Here is a 13,970-nt window from a genome sequence, read left to right on the forward strand (position 1 = left end):
ACCTACGGGCCACAGCAAAGTACTTTCTCCAGGCTTTTCCACTCTGGCTACTTCTCTGCTCCACCTGGCCCTTCCTTGCCCCTCCCTTACCACTCCTCCTCCAAATCCCTCTTTCTTTATGTCACTGGGTATCATTCTAAGCTTTTAGGGGTGTACAGATGCCTTTGAGAATCTGATGTAAGACATGGGTGCTCTCCTTGAAGACAAAAGCCCATAAAGAATTCTGCCTACAAGTTCAGGGAATTCATGGAGCCCCGAAGGCCCACCGCTGAACCCCTCTATGAGTCCATGGGTTCCAGAGGCCTAGGAGGCCTGGCAGCCAGCAGTGCCCCCAGCGGGCAGCCCTTGCCCCCACAACATGCTTGTCCCCCAGGGCCACTGCTTTTCCAGGTGGGCTGCCCCGTTCTTCGTCCATGCTGGCTCTTTGACACGAGCTCTGCCTGACTCTTCCCCTAACTCCCCCAGATCTCTGTCTGCACCCCTTTATTCTTTCTCCAGATGCCTATCACCCCTCCCTTCACCATCTTTCTGCCACCGAGGCACCCCTCCCGAGTGGAGCGGCCCTCCGGGCCCTCCTTCCCCAGGCCACGTCAGCACCTCTCTTGGCCCCTAATGGAGCAGCTCAGAAAGCTGCTAGGAAATGCCTCTGGGCAGGATTCTAGTTGAGCAGAAGCTCCTGACAGGCGGCTTAATTCCTTCCCATGGGGTCACAGTCAAGTTCAGCAGAGCCGCCCAGGGATGAGGAAGCAGCTGATGCTGGGCAATGCCTTGAGGAAGGAGCCCAGAGCATGGAGAGAGATGACAAGACAGAATTCTTTGAAGTTACCTTAAAATATGCTTCATTGCGTCTCCCCTCACTGCGGTCCCTACAGAAACATATGGATGGAGACAGCCCCTCTCCGTTCATGGCCCCTTTCCTTTAGAAAAGGTTCTTCTCACTCTCTTTTATTGCATTTTCATGTGGCACCACACCTAAGAATCTTGGTGCTTTCTCAGAATGGAAACTTCCAGAAGGTAGAAAAATCTGTTTCACTGGCGTTATTCAGGACCCTACAGGTGAAGAGGGAAATGCTTCACGAATAGCGTTTATACCTGTGGGGCCTGCCCCCGAGAGGCTAGAGGCTAGGCTTTAATGAAAACACTGACCTGGTGAAGGAGTTCAGGCTGAGCCACCCCAAAATATGCCACTCTGGTATGTGGATTATTTTGAGCCGAAGGCATTGGAAATCAGCAAGCACACAGAGGGGCTTTCCCTGAACTCCTCTTACCTGCGACAAGACAGACCATCCAACAAGAACTCAACGATCATAAATCCTCTCCCAGGGCCCGTTTGTCTTTCATCAAAATCATTTACTCTCCCCCTAGTTCCCCATTCGCCTTCCTCCTCCTTATTAAGACCGTATATAAGCTCTTAAATCTCACTGCCTTTTGGAGTATTCACTCTTTTTCCCTGTGATGCGCCCTTGCACATAATATTAAAAATTAATAAATCTGTATGCCTTTTCTCTTGTTAATCTGCTGGTTGTCAGTTTTCTTCACGGACCCAGTTACTGAACCAAGGACTATAGAAGGAGTCTTTCCAGTGCTCAACGTCACTCATCATCAGGGAAACACCAATCAAATCCACGATGAGATACCACGTCATGCCTGTCAGAATGGCTAAAATTAACCAGTCAGCAGGAAACAACAGATGTTGGCAAGGATCCATAGAAAGGGGATCCCTCTTACACTGCTAGTGGGAATGCAAACTGGTGCGGCCACTCTGGGAAACAGTATGGAGGTTCCTCAAAAAGTTAAAAAAATAGGGCTGACTTACGATCCAGCAATCACACTACTGGGTATTTACTTGAAGGATACAAAAATACGGATTGGAAGTGGTACATACATCCCGATGTTTGTAGCAGCATTATCAATAGCCAAACTATGGAAAGAGCCCAAATGTCCATCAACTGGTAAGTGGAAAAAGAAGATGTCATATACATACAATAGAATACTACTCGGCCACCAAAAAGAACGAAATCTTACCGTTTGCAATGACATGGATGGAGCTAGAAGTGTATTCTGCTCAGTGAAATAAGTCAGTCAGAGAAAGACAGATACCCTATGATTTCACTTATATGGAATTTAGGAAACAAAACAGATGAACACATGGGAAGGGGAAAAAAAGAGAAAGCAAGAGGGAAGCAAATCCTAAGAGACCCCCCTTTTTTTACAAGATTTTATTTATTTATTTGAGAGAGAGAGTGGGAGAGAGAGCACGAGAGGGGGTAGAGTCAGAGGGAGAAGCAGAGCCCCTACTGAGTAGGGAGTCGGATGCGGGACTCAATCCTAGGACTCCAGGATGATGACCTGAGCCAAAGGCCGTCACTTAACCAACTGAGCCACCCAGGAGCCCCCACAAGAGACTCTTAATGATAGAGGAAAAAACTGAGGGTTGTTGGAGGGAGATGGGCAGGAAATGGGTTAAATGAGAGGTGAGCATTGAGGAGGGCACGGTTTTGATGAGCACTGGGTGTTGTATGTAAGCGATGAACTGCTAAATTCTACACCTGAGACCAAAATTACACTATATGTTAACTAACTAGAATTTGAATAACAATTTGGGGAGATAAATAAAGACCTAACAAATGAACAAAAAAAGGAGAGTCTTTCCTCCCCTGCACTGGCAAAGTATGGGCTGCCCAGAAGGCACCTTACTGCGGGATCTTAAAGGTCTTAAGTTTGCTAATAAACTGGGACTGTTCACAGCAGGACACTGGGTTTTTGGTGTTTGGAGGAAACCGTTAGTTGCTTATAACATCTCCCCTTCCTTATTAACAATAGAGCCTCAATTCTGTTTTTGTTTCTTCAATTAAAAAAAAAAATGTAGATTTACTTGCAGTTACCGTGTAAAGAAATACTAGAGATCACATATACCCTTTACCCAATTTCCCCCAATGGTAACATCTGGCCAAACTGTGAGCACCATCACACCAGGAAACTGAAATGAACACAATCCAGTAACCAGCAAAGTTCACCAGTCTTATAAGAATCCGTGCTTGTTTGGCTGTGTATATTTCCTTCTCTATAATGTGATCACGGGTACAGATACATGTGACCACCACCAAAGACACAGAACAGTTCCGTGACTAGGCCCCCCGGAGCGACCCTTTGACAGCCCCCATCACCTCCCTCTCTCCCCATGCTCCAACTCCTGGTGACCATGGACCTCTTACCCATTTCTGTATCCATTTCTTACCAATCCTTTCAAGGATGTTATAGAAACAGAATCATACGGGATGTAACCTTTTGAAAGAACCTCAGTGTTCAGCTGGACATTCTGCCATCCCAGAATAAACACTTCATTTCCCAGGTTCCCTCTAATTTCGTGTGGCTATGTGACCACATTCTGACCAGCCAGACTTAAGCGCAAGTTTTATTTGGGTCTCATGGGAAGGTTGCTTAAAGCTTAGAGCCCATTCAGCTGGAAGAGTCCACCTTTCGGCTCTTCTGTTCCTCTTGGTCTGTACTGGGACGTGTGCTATTGTGATTTTTGACAAGAAATGTAAATTTGGTCTTTATCCAATTCCTGGCACAGAGCTCCTAAACCTTTGGGATATCATAAAGCTTGAAAGCAATAAAAGTGTCTTTTGTTATGTTCATAAGGTAACTTCTGCAAAGTCCCTAGGTAACCAAAGGATGGGGGCTGGCTGCCAAGAGAACTAACCCTGGGATTAGAGGTTGGGAACTTTCAGTCCAGCTTCCTGGGAGAGGGGTCCCAAGGGCTTTCAGACCGAGGAGCCTGTGGAGGTTGGGGAGAGTGGTGGGTTCAAAGGGGCCATGGAAGCTCTGTGCCCTTCCCCCCACACCTTGCCTATGTATCTCTTCATCTGGCTGGTGTTTCGTATCCTTTAATATCCTTTGTAATAAACCAGTTGTCTAGTGAGTAAAATTATTTTCTGAATTTGGTGAGCTGCTCTAGCAAATTGACTAAACCCAAGGAGGAGGCTGACAGAGCCTCCAATCTACACAAACACTGGTGATAACGGGGACTTGCAACTGGCACCTGAAGTTGTGGGAAGGGCTGACTTGTAAGACTAAGCCCTTAGCCTGTGGTGTCTGAGGCTATCTGTAGAAAGATGTGATAGCTGGAGCACTAGCAGCCATCCTGAATCATGAGGAAACTTGATGACCAGAGGGTCATGTTCCAGGAGCGAAACAGAAAGCTATGAAGCTGGGTGTTCTCAGTGACCCCACAGAGCTGCTACGGCAGCTCTGCACTGCCCATGAGAAATAGATTCCTATCTTGGGATGAGAAATAGATTCCTATCTCGTTTAAGCCACTTTTTCAGTCATTACCTCCAGCTGAAACCAATCCTAAGTAAACATGTGTATTTAGTGGTGTGTTTTAGGACAGCAGTTTTCCAACTTCAGTGTACATCAGCATCTCCCCACACAGATTGCTGGGCCTGGCCAGAGTTTCCAAACCAGCTGGTCTAGAATGAGGCCTGAGAGTATGCAGTCCCAGATGACGCTGCAGCTGCTGGTCCAGGGATCGCACCTTAAGAACCTTGAGCATGAACAGTGAACTGGAAGCGTAAAGGCTGCAAATAGGGCAGGAGAGAGGGGAACAAAAGGCTTCTGCCAAGTGAAGATTGGGTAAAGGAACTCAGAGGAGGGGGATAGGGGAACCTCAGGGACAGTGACGGGACTTCCGGCCTCACAGAGGCAAGCCACAGAAGGGGCCACAGGTAGGAGGGAACCGAGAATGGCAGTCATGGGACCAGAAAGAGAAACTCCAGAGAAGCTGCCATTCAGGGGGTTAGTGCTGGAGTTCGGCCTTATTTGGCAAAGCGGAAAAGCTAACTAAGTGCAGGAGAGGTCGGCATAGAGACCTGGGGCCCGCTGCCTCCAAGAGGGATGTTCTGGAGCAGCCCTGTAGATGGTGTGGGCAGAGGGCAGGGTCTCAATGAAACTCGCTTTCAGAGGCCAAGAAGGCAGGGATGTGCCAGCAGATGAGTCAGAAGGCGAGGACGAGGCTGGAAGGCCGGCTGGTGCAGAGCCGGGAGCCTGAAGAGAATGTCTGAAAGCAGAGGCTGCGATCAGTCTCCAGGAGGCATGGAGGCCAAGGAGACTCCCGAAGACCTGGGATTCGGTGAGGCACAGGCAGCTGCATGGAGACGGGTCTAGTGAGGAAAGGGGGAGAGAGCCAGCATGAGAGCTTGTGGGGTCACGAGGACAGGGGGAGCTTCATGAGAGGTGACATCCTGCACAGGTGTAGACAGAAGGAAAGAACGGGAAGGGGGGGGCAGACGAAAGATACTAGGAAAATGGGGGTCTCGATGGCGCAGCGTCCTGAGTGAGGAAGAAGAGGATGGACGCACGGGCCAGAGGGACCCTTCAGAGACAGGACTAGACAATGAGAGAACAGAGCCTCTGGAAAGGAGAGATGACCGTGACAGCGTTCTCACAAACGCAGCACAGCAAGGCCCGGAGAGCAGGAAGAGAAGGCTGCTGGACTCTGAGCATCCAAGGGGCAGGCAGGGAGGGACCTCAGTGTCACACGAGGCTTGGGTGCAGAGGTGACGGGAGGCAAACCCAGGACACGCACCTGGGCAGGAACCTCTACCTACTGGGCCTGGAGCTGTGGGACCACCAGAGGACCATGTGTAGATGGCGCCCTGTGGTCCTGCACCAGCACCCAGCAGGCCCCGCCAGCAGCAGCTGGAATCAGCTTCCGGTAATCAGCCATGGGAGTAGAGTACATGTGGGATGACTGAGAGCACAGGAGGGTGGGTGTCTGCGGCCTGAGACAGTGCTGCCTGCTTGGTGCCTTGTGCGTTGCTTTGTTTCTCCTTGCTTTTAGATCAAATATATTCTGTTGATTCAAAAAATAATTATAAAACATCTACAGTATGGGGATCTAAATGCATTGGGGGAGCCGGGCTGGGGGCGTTAGGGGATGAGCTCAGAGCAGGATCACCAATGCCTAGGGCAAGGCTTCCAGGCAGAGTGAGGTTTCGTTTAGACCTGCCCACAATGAGTTACCCAAGAGTAGGCTGTGGCGGGAGTGAGAGTATCCAGGCAGAGGGAACAGCATGTGCGAAGGCCTGGAAACGAGAAAGAGCATGGTGTCTGAGCACGTGAAAGAACTTCAGGGTGGCCAGGGCATGGGGGGAGAGAGGCCGGGGGTGGGGGGACAAACTGGAGGGACAAGTAGAGTCAAGTCCCCAGCGACTCAGTAAGGCACCGCTGGAGTGAGGACTACCTCTGTGGGCAGAGGGAAGAAGTTCTGGGTTTTCCTGGAGCAGGGCTGGGTGACAGGACCTTTGGGAAGGAACGAGGGATGGGCGACTGAACACATACAATCATATTTACTTCCTACTGTGGACAAACAGACGTCAGTTAGGAAGCTGGGAACGGGGGACAGGATGGTCTGGTGGGGAGAGACTACCTGGGTCAAAGCAGGAAGGCCTGAGCCCGGGCCTCAGGAGAGAAATCTGGGCCTTCCTGCCCCTGGCCGCCCTGCGTGTGGCTCTACGCCGATGCCCCCCAATGGCCTGCAAGTCTCTTTGTGTGTTTGTTTTCACCTGGCCCGGGGGCGGTGGTATTTTGCTCACAAACATTGATCGTGGTCCATACTGCTCTTATTTCTGCAATAACCTGCTAAATTCCTGGGGAGTGGACAGGGTGGCCCTAGCCAAGTGTAAGATTTTTTTCTAATTTTTTTTAAGATTTTATTTATTCATTTGACAGACAGAGATCACAAGTAGGCAGAGAGGCAGGCAGAGAGACAGGAGGATGCAGGATCCCTGCTGAGCAGAGAGCCCTACGTGGAGCTAAATTCCAGGACCCTAGGAATCACGACCTGAGCCGAAGGCAGAGGCTTTAACCCACTGAGCCACCCAGGCGCCCCCCCTTTTTTTCCTAATTTTTAAGATGAAAAACTTTTTATTACAGAAAACTGAAGACCTATACAAAAGTAGAGAGAGTGGTATAATGCGCCCCAGCCTTTTTCATCCAAACCTCTGATTGTTATTTTGAAGCATATCTTAGATACCATGCATTGAATTTCATAACCATTGTGGTATGCCTTTTTTTTAGTAGCTCTCTTTACTATAATACACTGTCATCAGCATGCCTAAACAAGTTAGCAATAGTTGCATCACTTGATTAAGAAAAATCTGGCGTCCATACACATAGACCCTTGGACCACACCAAAGTCAAAGCCAAAGCTGGGTGTTCTCACAGGCACGCAGCCATCAGCACCAGCCGGCACATCACCGTGGGCCTCACAGCATGTCGGATTCTGTGGGGGCCTACCCTAGTACACCCAGGTGGGACCAGAGCCCCCCACATCCTGATGCCAGGACCCAGGAGACAACATAGAATCCTGGGCAAACACACATCTGATCCACTGTGTGGTCGCAGGCAAGTCACTCTCCATGGGTGCCTAGCTGCAAAATAAGGGGATAAAAAAAACTGAGGAACCAGCCCAAGGGTCTATGGGCAGATGAATTACTAAAGAACACACAGTTGGGGCGCCTGGGTGGCTCAGTGGGTTAAGTCTCTGCCTTCAGCTCAGGTCATGATCCCAGGGTCCTGGGATCAAGTCCCGCATCAGGCTCTCTGCTCAGCGGGGAGCCTGCTTCCATTCCCTCTCTCTGCCTGCCTCTCTGCCTACTTGTGAACTCTGTCAAATAAATAAATAAAATCTTTTTAAAAAATTAAATAAAATAAAGAACACGTGGTGTGTGTACCCACACAGACACACACGCACGCGCGTGCACACACACACACACACACACATAGGAATATTACACAGCCTTAAAAAGGAAAATCCTTCACACACCCCAACATGGCTGAACCTCATGCACATTACACGAAGCAGATAAGCCAGTTGCAGAAGGGCAGACACTGCATGGTTGCATTCATGTAAGGATCTAAAGTCGTCAGAAATCACAGCAAGTAGAAAGCTGGTTGCCAAGGGCTGGGGGAAGGCAGGAGGCAACTTAGTGTTCGGTGGGTATAGAATTTTAGTGCCGCTCGGTGAGGAAGGTCTAGAGATCTGTGGCTCGCCCACGTGAACATACTGAACCCTGCTGAACTGTGCAGTCAACTATGGTTAGCAGAGTGAAGGTTATGGTACGTCTTTCACCACAAGTAAAAACACAAAAAACTTCTGGCGTCCATCCTAACTGTAGGAATTGGAGGGACATGCTAATTCTGAGACCTCACTCTGCTCTGTGCTGGAAGGCACCTCAGAACTCCATAGGCTCCTTCAGAGAGTGGGGTGGGAGGGAAGCCGTGTTTGGGACCTCCTCTACTTTTCTCACACACACACACACACCCCGCACCCCGGAAACAAGAGGGGGCACCCAGCGGCTGCAGGCAGGGGCCGGGGAGCTGGGCAGGCTCAGTAAGGTACTTGTTAGGGGCAAGGAGTGGGGGTTGGCCAAGTCAGAGAAACAAAGGGAAGCAAAAGCCTTTATCCAAGGCTGGGCTGTCCTCGGGAACATTCTGGAAGGAAAGGAGAAAGCCCAGTTGGCCGGGGGCAGCCATGCGGGGGGATCCGAAGTGACAGATACAAATGTGTAGTACACTGGGCAGACATGGGGAAGATTAGCAGTGCGTGGATGCTGACAGCGGGCAAGACGGGGTGAGGGGGCAGGGAGCTGGCAATACCGAGTCCCCAAATCTCTTCCCAGGCACCCAGGTCTGCAGAGTGCTTTTAGGGCACATTATCATAAAGCTATTTTTCAGATTCTCGCAAGCCTGGCCCAAGGGAATCCAGGCAGCAGGAGACAGGACTGGAGGTCCAGCTGCGTGTCTCCTACGTCTCCCAGGAAGGCTCCCCCGGAATCAGTGCAGCCAGAGAGCAGAGACCAGATTCTCCGCACTGGACAATAACATCATCTCGGTGCCCGCCACAGTGTCTAGGAGAAGAGGACCGGGAGAGGGACGGCACAAAGGACTCACGTGCAAGCCTGTGAAAAAGGAATAAAGGTGTCTCGAATGTGAGGGGCACCAGTGATGCTCACGGGGCTACTCAGATTATTTGGGAGAGTTGGGTCCATCCATCGCAACTGGAGGCCTAAGAGCCAGGTGGCTCATGAAAGTCAGGGTCTAGGTTCCTGCTGGGCAATGTCACCGTGAGGAGGTGTTGGGTGGGGGCCAGCCTCATCTGGGGGTTTGGGTCTCTTCACGCAGCAGCTCTGAACCTTTGTGCAGTCACCTTCCATGCCTGTCACACTCTCCACGTGTGACTTTCTAGGCATGAGTGGGGCACCACATCCCTATGTCTACCATTCCAGAGAGCAAATCCACGGACAGAAGTGAGAATAATAGGATTAAAGCTCTAAGTCTTAAGCCAGTTCTGGTGTTTAAAATAAGCAAAAAAAATGACTTCCCATGTGTATTTCCTTGATCAGTGTTATTAACTACCTGCACCCATTCCTCCCTAGAGATGTCCACACCCGCTAGTGGTTTGGGAGCCAGGGGGCTTCCCCACTCACTGAGCTGCTCTCCTAACCCACTCCAAGCACATCTAAACGACCCCCATCCCCCACTAATGGGCATGAATTCCACAGGCTTTCACTTGGGCTCACCCAGACTGTCACACAGCATGGCCTTGGTCTCACGCCGTGGGTCCCGGGCCCACAACTTCACCCTGAGCTTGGTACAGATGCAGAAACTCGGGCCTGATGAATCAGAATCCACACTGAACAGGTTTTATCAAGATCCTCCGCTGGCTGTTGTGCATGGTCAAGTCTGAGGGCGACCGCACTGAGACATCGCACCCTACCTCCCCCGCCACCTGGTAGAAAAGTGGAGGAGCATCCACTCCGAGGCCCGGGCTGATCAAAACAGCTTCCACCAGCTGCAGCCATCCCTATGCTGGTGGGGCGGGGGAGACACACACGAGAAGTTGCTACAGTGAACAAAGTGCACCTAAATTTGGAGATACTGAGGGATGCCTGGATAGCTCGGTAGGTTAAGCAACTGCTTTCAGCTCAGGTCACGATCCTGCGGGTCCTGGGATCGAGTTCGCATCAGGATTCTTGCTCAGCAAGGAGCCTGCTTCTCCCCTGCCTGCCACTCCCCCTACTTGTGCTCTCTCTCTCTCTCGCTCTCTCTGACAAATAAAATCTTTTTAAAAATAAAATAATAAAAAAATAAATCTGGGGACACTGAGATGAATTCTAAGAAGGTACTCCATCAGTCCTGAGATCCTGGAACCCTGGGTTTATTAATAGGCAGACACTGGCAGAATGATGACCGGAGCTAACACTGGCTGCCCCCTTACTATAAGACAGGCCCTGTTTTAAAATCAAGATGTTTTACATGTGATTTCTATAATTTCACATAGCAACCTTTTGAGACTAGGTTATCATTATACCCATTTTACAGGTAAGGCCACTAAGGCACAGACAGGTCAAGTGATTTGCTTCACAGCTGGCATGGACGACTGCCAGGTGAGAACACCTCAGGAGGGAGCTGGGGGAACACTGTCCCCACCCCAGGCATTCCCTCTGAAGCAGGGACACGCTCACAGTGATCACCTGTCTTCATTTGCCCACGACTGGGAGGGTTTCCTGGATGTGAGAACTTCAGTGCTAAGACAGAGGGCGTCTTAGGCAAGTTGGTTATCCTAGGGTACCCAAGGCCCAGACCTTATTTCCCACAGAAGAACGACACAAGAGAAATAAAAGGAAAGGAAAGGAAATGTAGTGAGAAGCCTTGAAATTATATAGAATTCCAGCGCTGGAGCTCTGAATCAGAGTCTGGGCAAGCTGTTTCTATGCGGGGAGCCCCACAGCCTGTCCGCTGGACTCCAGACAGGGCACAGTCTGCAGCTATGGCCTGGTCTCCCTGCTCCTCCGATGGCTGTCCTCTGCCTTGCTGACTTCCCCGTCCCTCCTGCCCAGCTGCCAGGACATGAAACAGAGCCTGTTGCTGCGGCATGGGACAGCGTCAGTGTCCCGAGGAAAGAAAAGCAGATAAAAATACTGCCTTGTGTCTCCCTTGTCAAGGTCACCCTATGCCCACATGGGCGTCTCTCCATCAGCTCTATTTTCTGCTGTACTGCCAGCCAGTTCTGTGAACCTTGTTTCTTTTGAGCCCCTGGGAAAGTTGTTTGATTGGTTCAGATTTCATTTACCCTGAGAGCCATTTATGATTTCCATTATAAAATACAAAGAGCACACTCAGCCTGTGTGTGTGTGTGTGTGTGTGTGTGTGTGATCTTTCAGAAATAATTTTTCAAAGTGGTTCCCCAACCCAAACTGGATGCGGCTGGTGAGGAAGCCCCAGAGGCAAAGTCAGAGGGAGGCTCAGAGAGAAGAATGCAGACTCCTCCACACACCTGCCTGAGGCCTCTGGGAGGTCTGGGAGAGCACCTTTTCTCAGGTAAGGGAAGGCAGCTGGATCACGCCCTTTGCAGAGATCCATGCATTGGGATTTCCCTGCCTTTTGGGGGTGGTGGTGGTGGTGAGAGTTGGGGGAGGGGCTGTTCTGCTCTCAATTTCCACATCTGTAAAATGGGACTTGCCCCAGCCTACCACCAAACATCTCTGGGGCGGAGAGGCAGGTCTCTAAATGCTCCCTCCACCCTTCCTAAGAAGTCAGCTCCTGTAGGTCTTTGCTGATTAACCTTATTAGTCTTGGACTGGAGAACTGCAGGGTCTTAGAGCAGAAGGAGAAGAGAAAAAGGCAGAATCCATCCCAATAGCCTCATTTCTCAGAAGAAACTAGCCAACCCTGTGTCCAGCAGCCCCTTCGCTCCCAGAAGTCCATGAGTCAGTGGCATTGCTCTGGGATCCTACGAGCACTGTATATTCTCTTTTCAAGGAAACTGAGCTCCCGGCCTGAACCATTTCTCTTCTCAGCCCCCACAGCAGTGTGGACACCACGGCCTTCACTCCTGCTGCTGGCTGCCAAAGGCAGAGGCGGCACAAGGAATAGGTGAGCTTTTTCTCTGCACAGCAAGGAAGATGAGTAAGGAGATCAGAGAGGTGAACCTCTGCTTTCCTCCTCCATCTCTCCTTGCTGAGCCAATAACCAAGCCCTGAGCAGCCCACGTGGAGAAAAACAGCTCTTCATGTGAGTTCAGGGAAGGCCATCCGTTTGCTACAACCTTGAAAAAAATAAAAATAAAAATAAAGCATTTCTCTCACCAGTGGCCCAGGAAAGCTAGCTGTTTGGGCCTCCTTTGCAGGCACAGGCAAAGTGCTAGGTCACAGGAGGACCTTGGTAACCAATTTGCAAACATCTAGCTTTGCGCATGGAAACTCGACCAGGCCAGCACCTCTCTTCTCCGGAACCGTGACAGCACGGCCTGACCCACATACCCAGCGTGATCCCAGTTCTCCCCAGCACTCGATAAACGACTCTCCGGAGGTTTACTCCCATTACAGCCATTCCTCATAACTCTTGGGGAAGCAACAGACTATGAGCGAATCCTGGCCACATTCATTTGTAGAACTATCTACGCCATAGATTTGTAATGTGATTATGTCTCTCTGCCTTTCACAAATCATTCTCTCTTTTGTTCATCCATCCATCCACCCATCCACCCATCCATCCAACAGGAGAATGTGGCATCTACTCCACGCTGAGTAACGTCTAAGCCAAAGTCAATGGGACATTTTCCAAGCTTTAAAATTCCCTGTCTTTACAGTCTCTGTCAAGCAGGGAGGTGTAGGCCGGGGTGGTGTTCATCAAAAAAAAGAAAAAGGTTGGGGTGGGAGGGGCTATGTTAAAACCTAAGCTGTTGTTAACTAGTTATTTATTCCTTCTGAGCCTGTTTCAACAGTTCCAAACAGGGACTGTGGGAAGAATTGTCCTGATGTATATAGTAAATGTATATAGTTACAGACTCTGGGCTTGGAACAGAAAAGGTACTTAGTAACTGTTAGGTTAAAGAGAGTGACCCAATATTGTGCTGAGCGAAATAAGTCAAACAGAGAAAGACATTATCATACGATCTCCCTGATATGAGGAAGTTGAGAGGCAACAGGGTGGGGGGTTTGGGGGGTAGGAAAGGAATAAATGAAACAAGATGGGATCGGGAGGGAGACAAACCATAAGAGACTCTTAATCTCACAAAACAAACTGAGGGTTGCTGGGGGTAGTGGGAAGGGAGAGGGTGGTGGGGTTATGGACATTGGGGAGGGTATGTGATATGGTGAGTGCTGCAAAGTGTGTAAACCTGGCGATTCACAGACCTGTACCCCTGGGGCTAATAGTACATTATATGTTTATTTAAAATTTTTTAAATTAAAAAAAAAAAAAAAGAGTGACCCAAGAATCGAGCACGTTCCTCCACACTCTATTGTCCTAACACCTCACCAACCCCAGTCAATATCCCTTCATGTTTATTTTGCTTCCCAGGACAGTGTGCTTTTGGTTTTAATCCACTGGTGAGCCAGGCCTGTCTTTATTCGGACTGATGGGCTGCACCATTCTGAGACTATGATCTGTATTGAAGTCAGCCGGGAAGCTCCTGGAGCTTGGGGAGGATGGATACGTAAAGTCTTGTTAATAAATAAACACACAGACATCAAGGCCACCGGCTGGGCTGTCGGCTGGCTGTCGTCGTAACAAGACTTTATGCCTTCCTAGCTCCTGTCATCTTCGGGACTGAAAACACTTAATGAATTCTTCTTGCTTGTATCCTCCAGGAGAAGGACACCAAGTATCTCCGAAGAGCAGTCAAGGTCACCAACTCGAGGTCAGGGACTCTTGGGAACGCTGCTGAAACCAGACCCCTAGAGCAGCTTTGTACATCTTTTGAGTCTCATCATAAAAGTCCTAATTGCGTATTAGAAGATTTTTAAAAATGGGTAAGTCAAATTCCCCTGCGACTCCGTCCACTGGGAGATAAGCGCTGGTGATACTATGTCATCCCACCTCCCCCCCCAACGCATGTACACACACGCACGCATGTACACACGTACACTCACACCATTTTATAATTTAGCAATAGATTG

The 13,970-nt window shown here is 49.8% G+C and overlaps 1 protein-coding gene across 7 annotated transcripts in view; it reads right to left on the reverse strand.

The window, feature by feature from the left end:
* The window catches only part of FAM163A (family with sequence similarity 163 member A), a 75,341-nt gene that overhangs the window by 46,454 nt on the left and 14,917 nt on the right, over positions 1 to 13,970 (reverse strand). The gene's annotated exons all lie outside the window — the stretch shown is intronic.

Source organism: Mustela nivalis (genome assembly GCF_964662115.1).
Source record: "Mustela nivalis genome assembly, chromosome: 16".
In the NCBI taxonomy this organism is placed as follows: Eukaryota; Metazoa; Chordata; class Mammalia; order Carnivora; family Mustelidae; genus Mustela; species Mustela nivalis.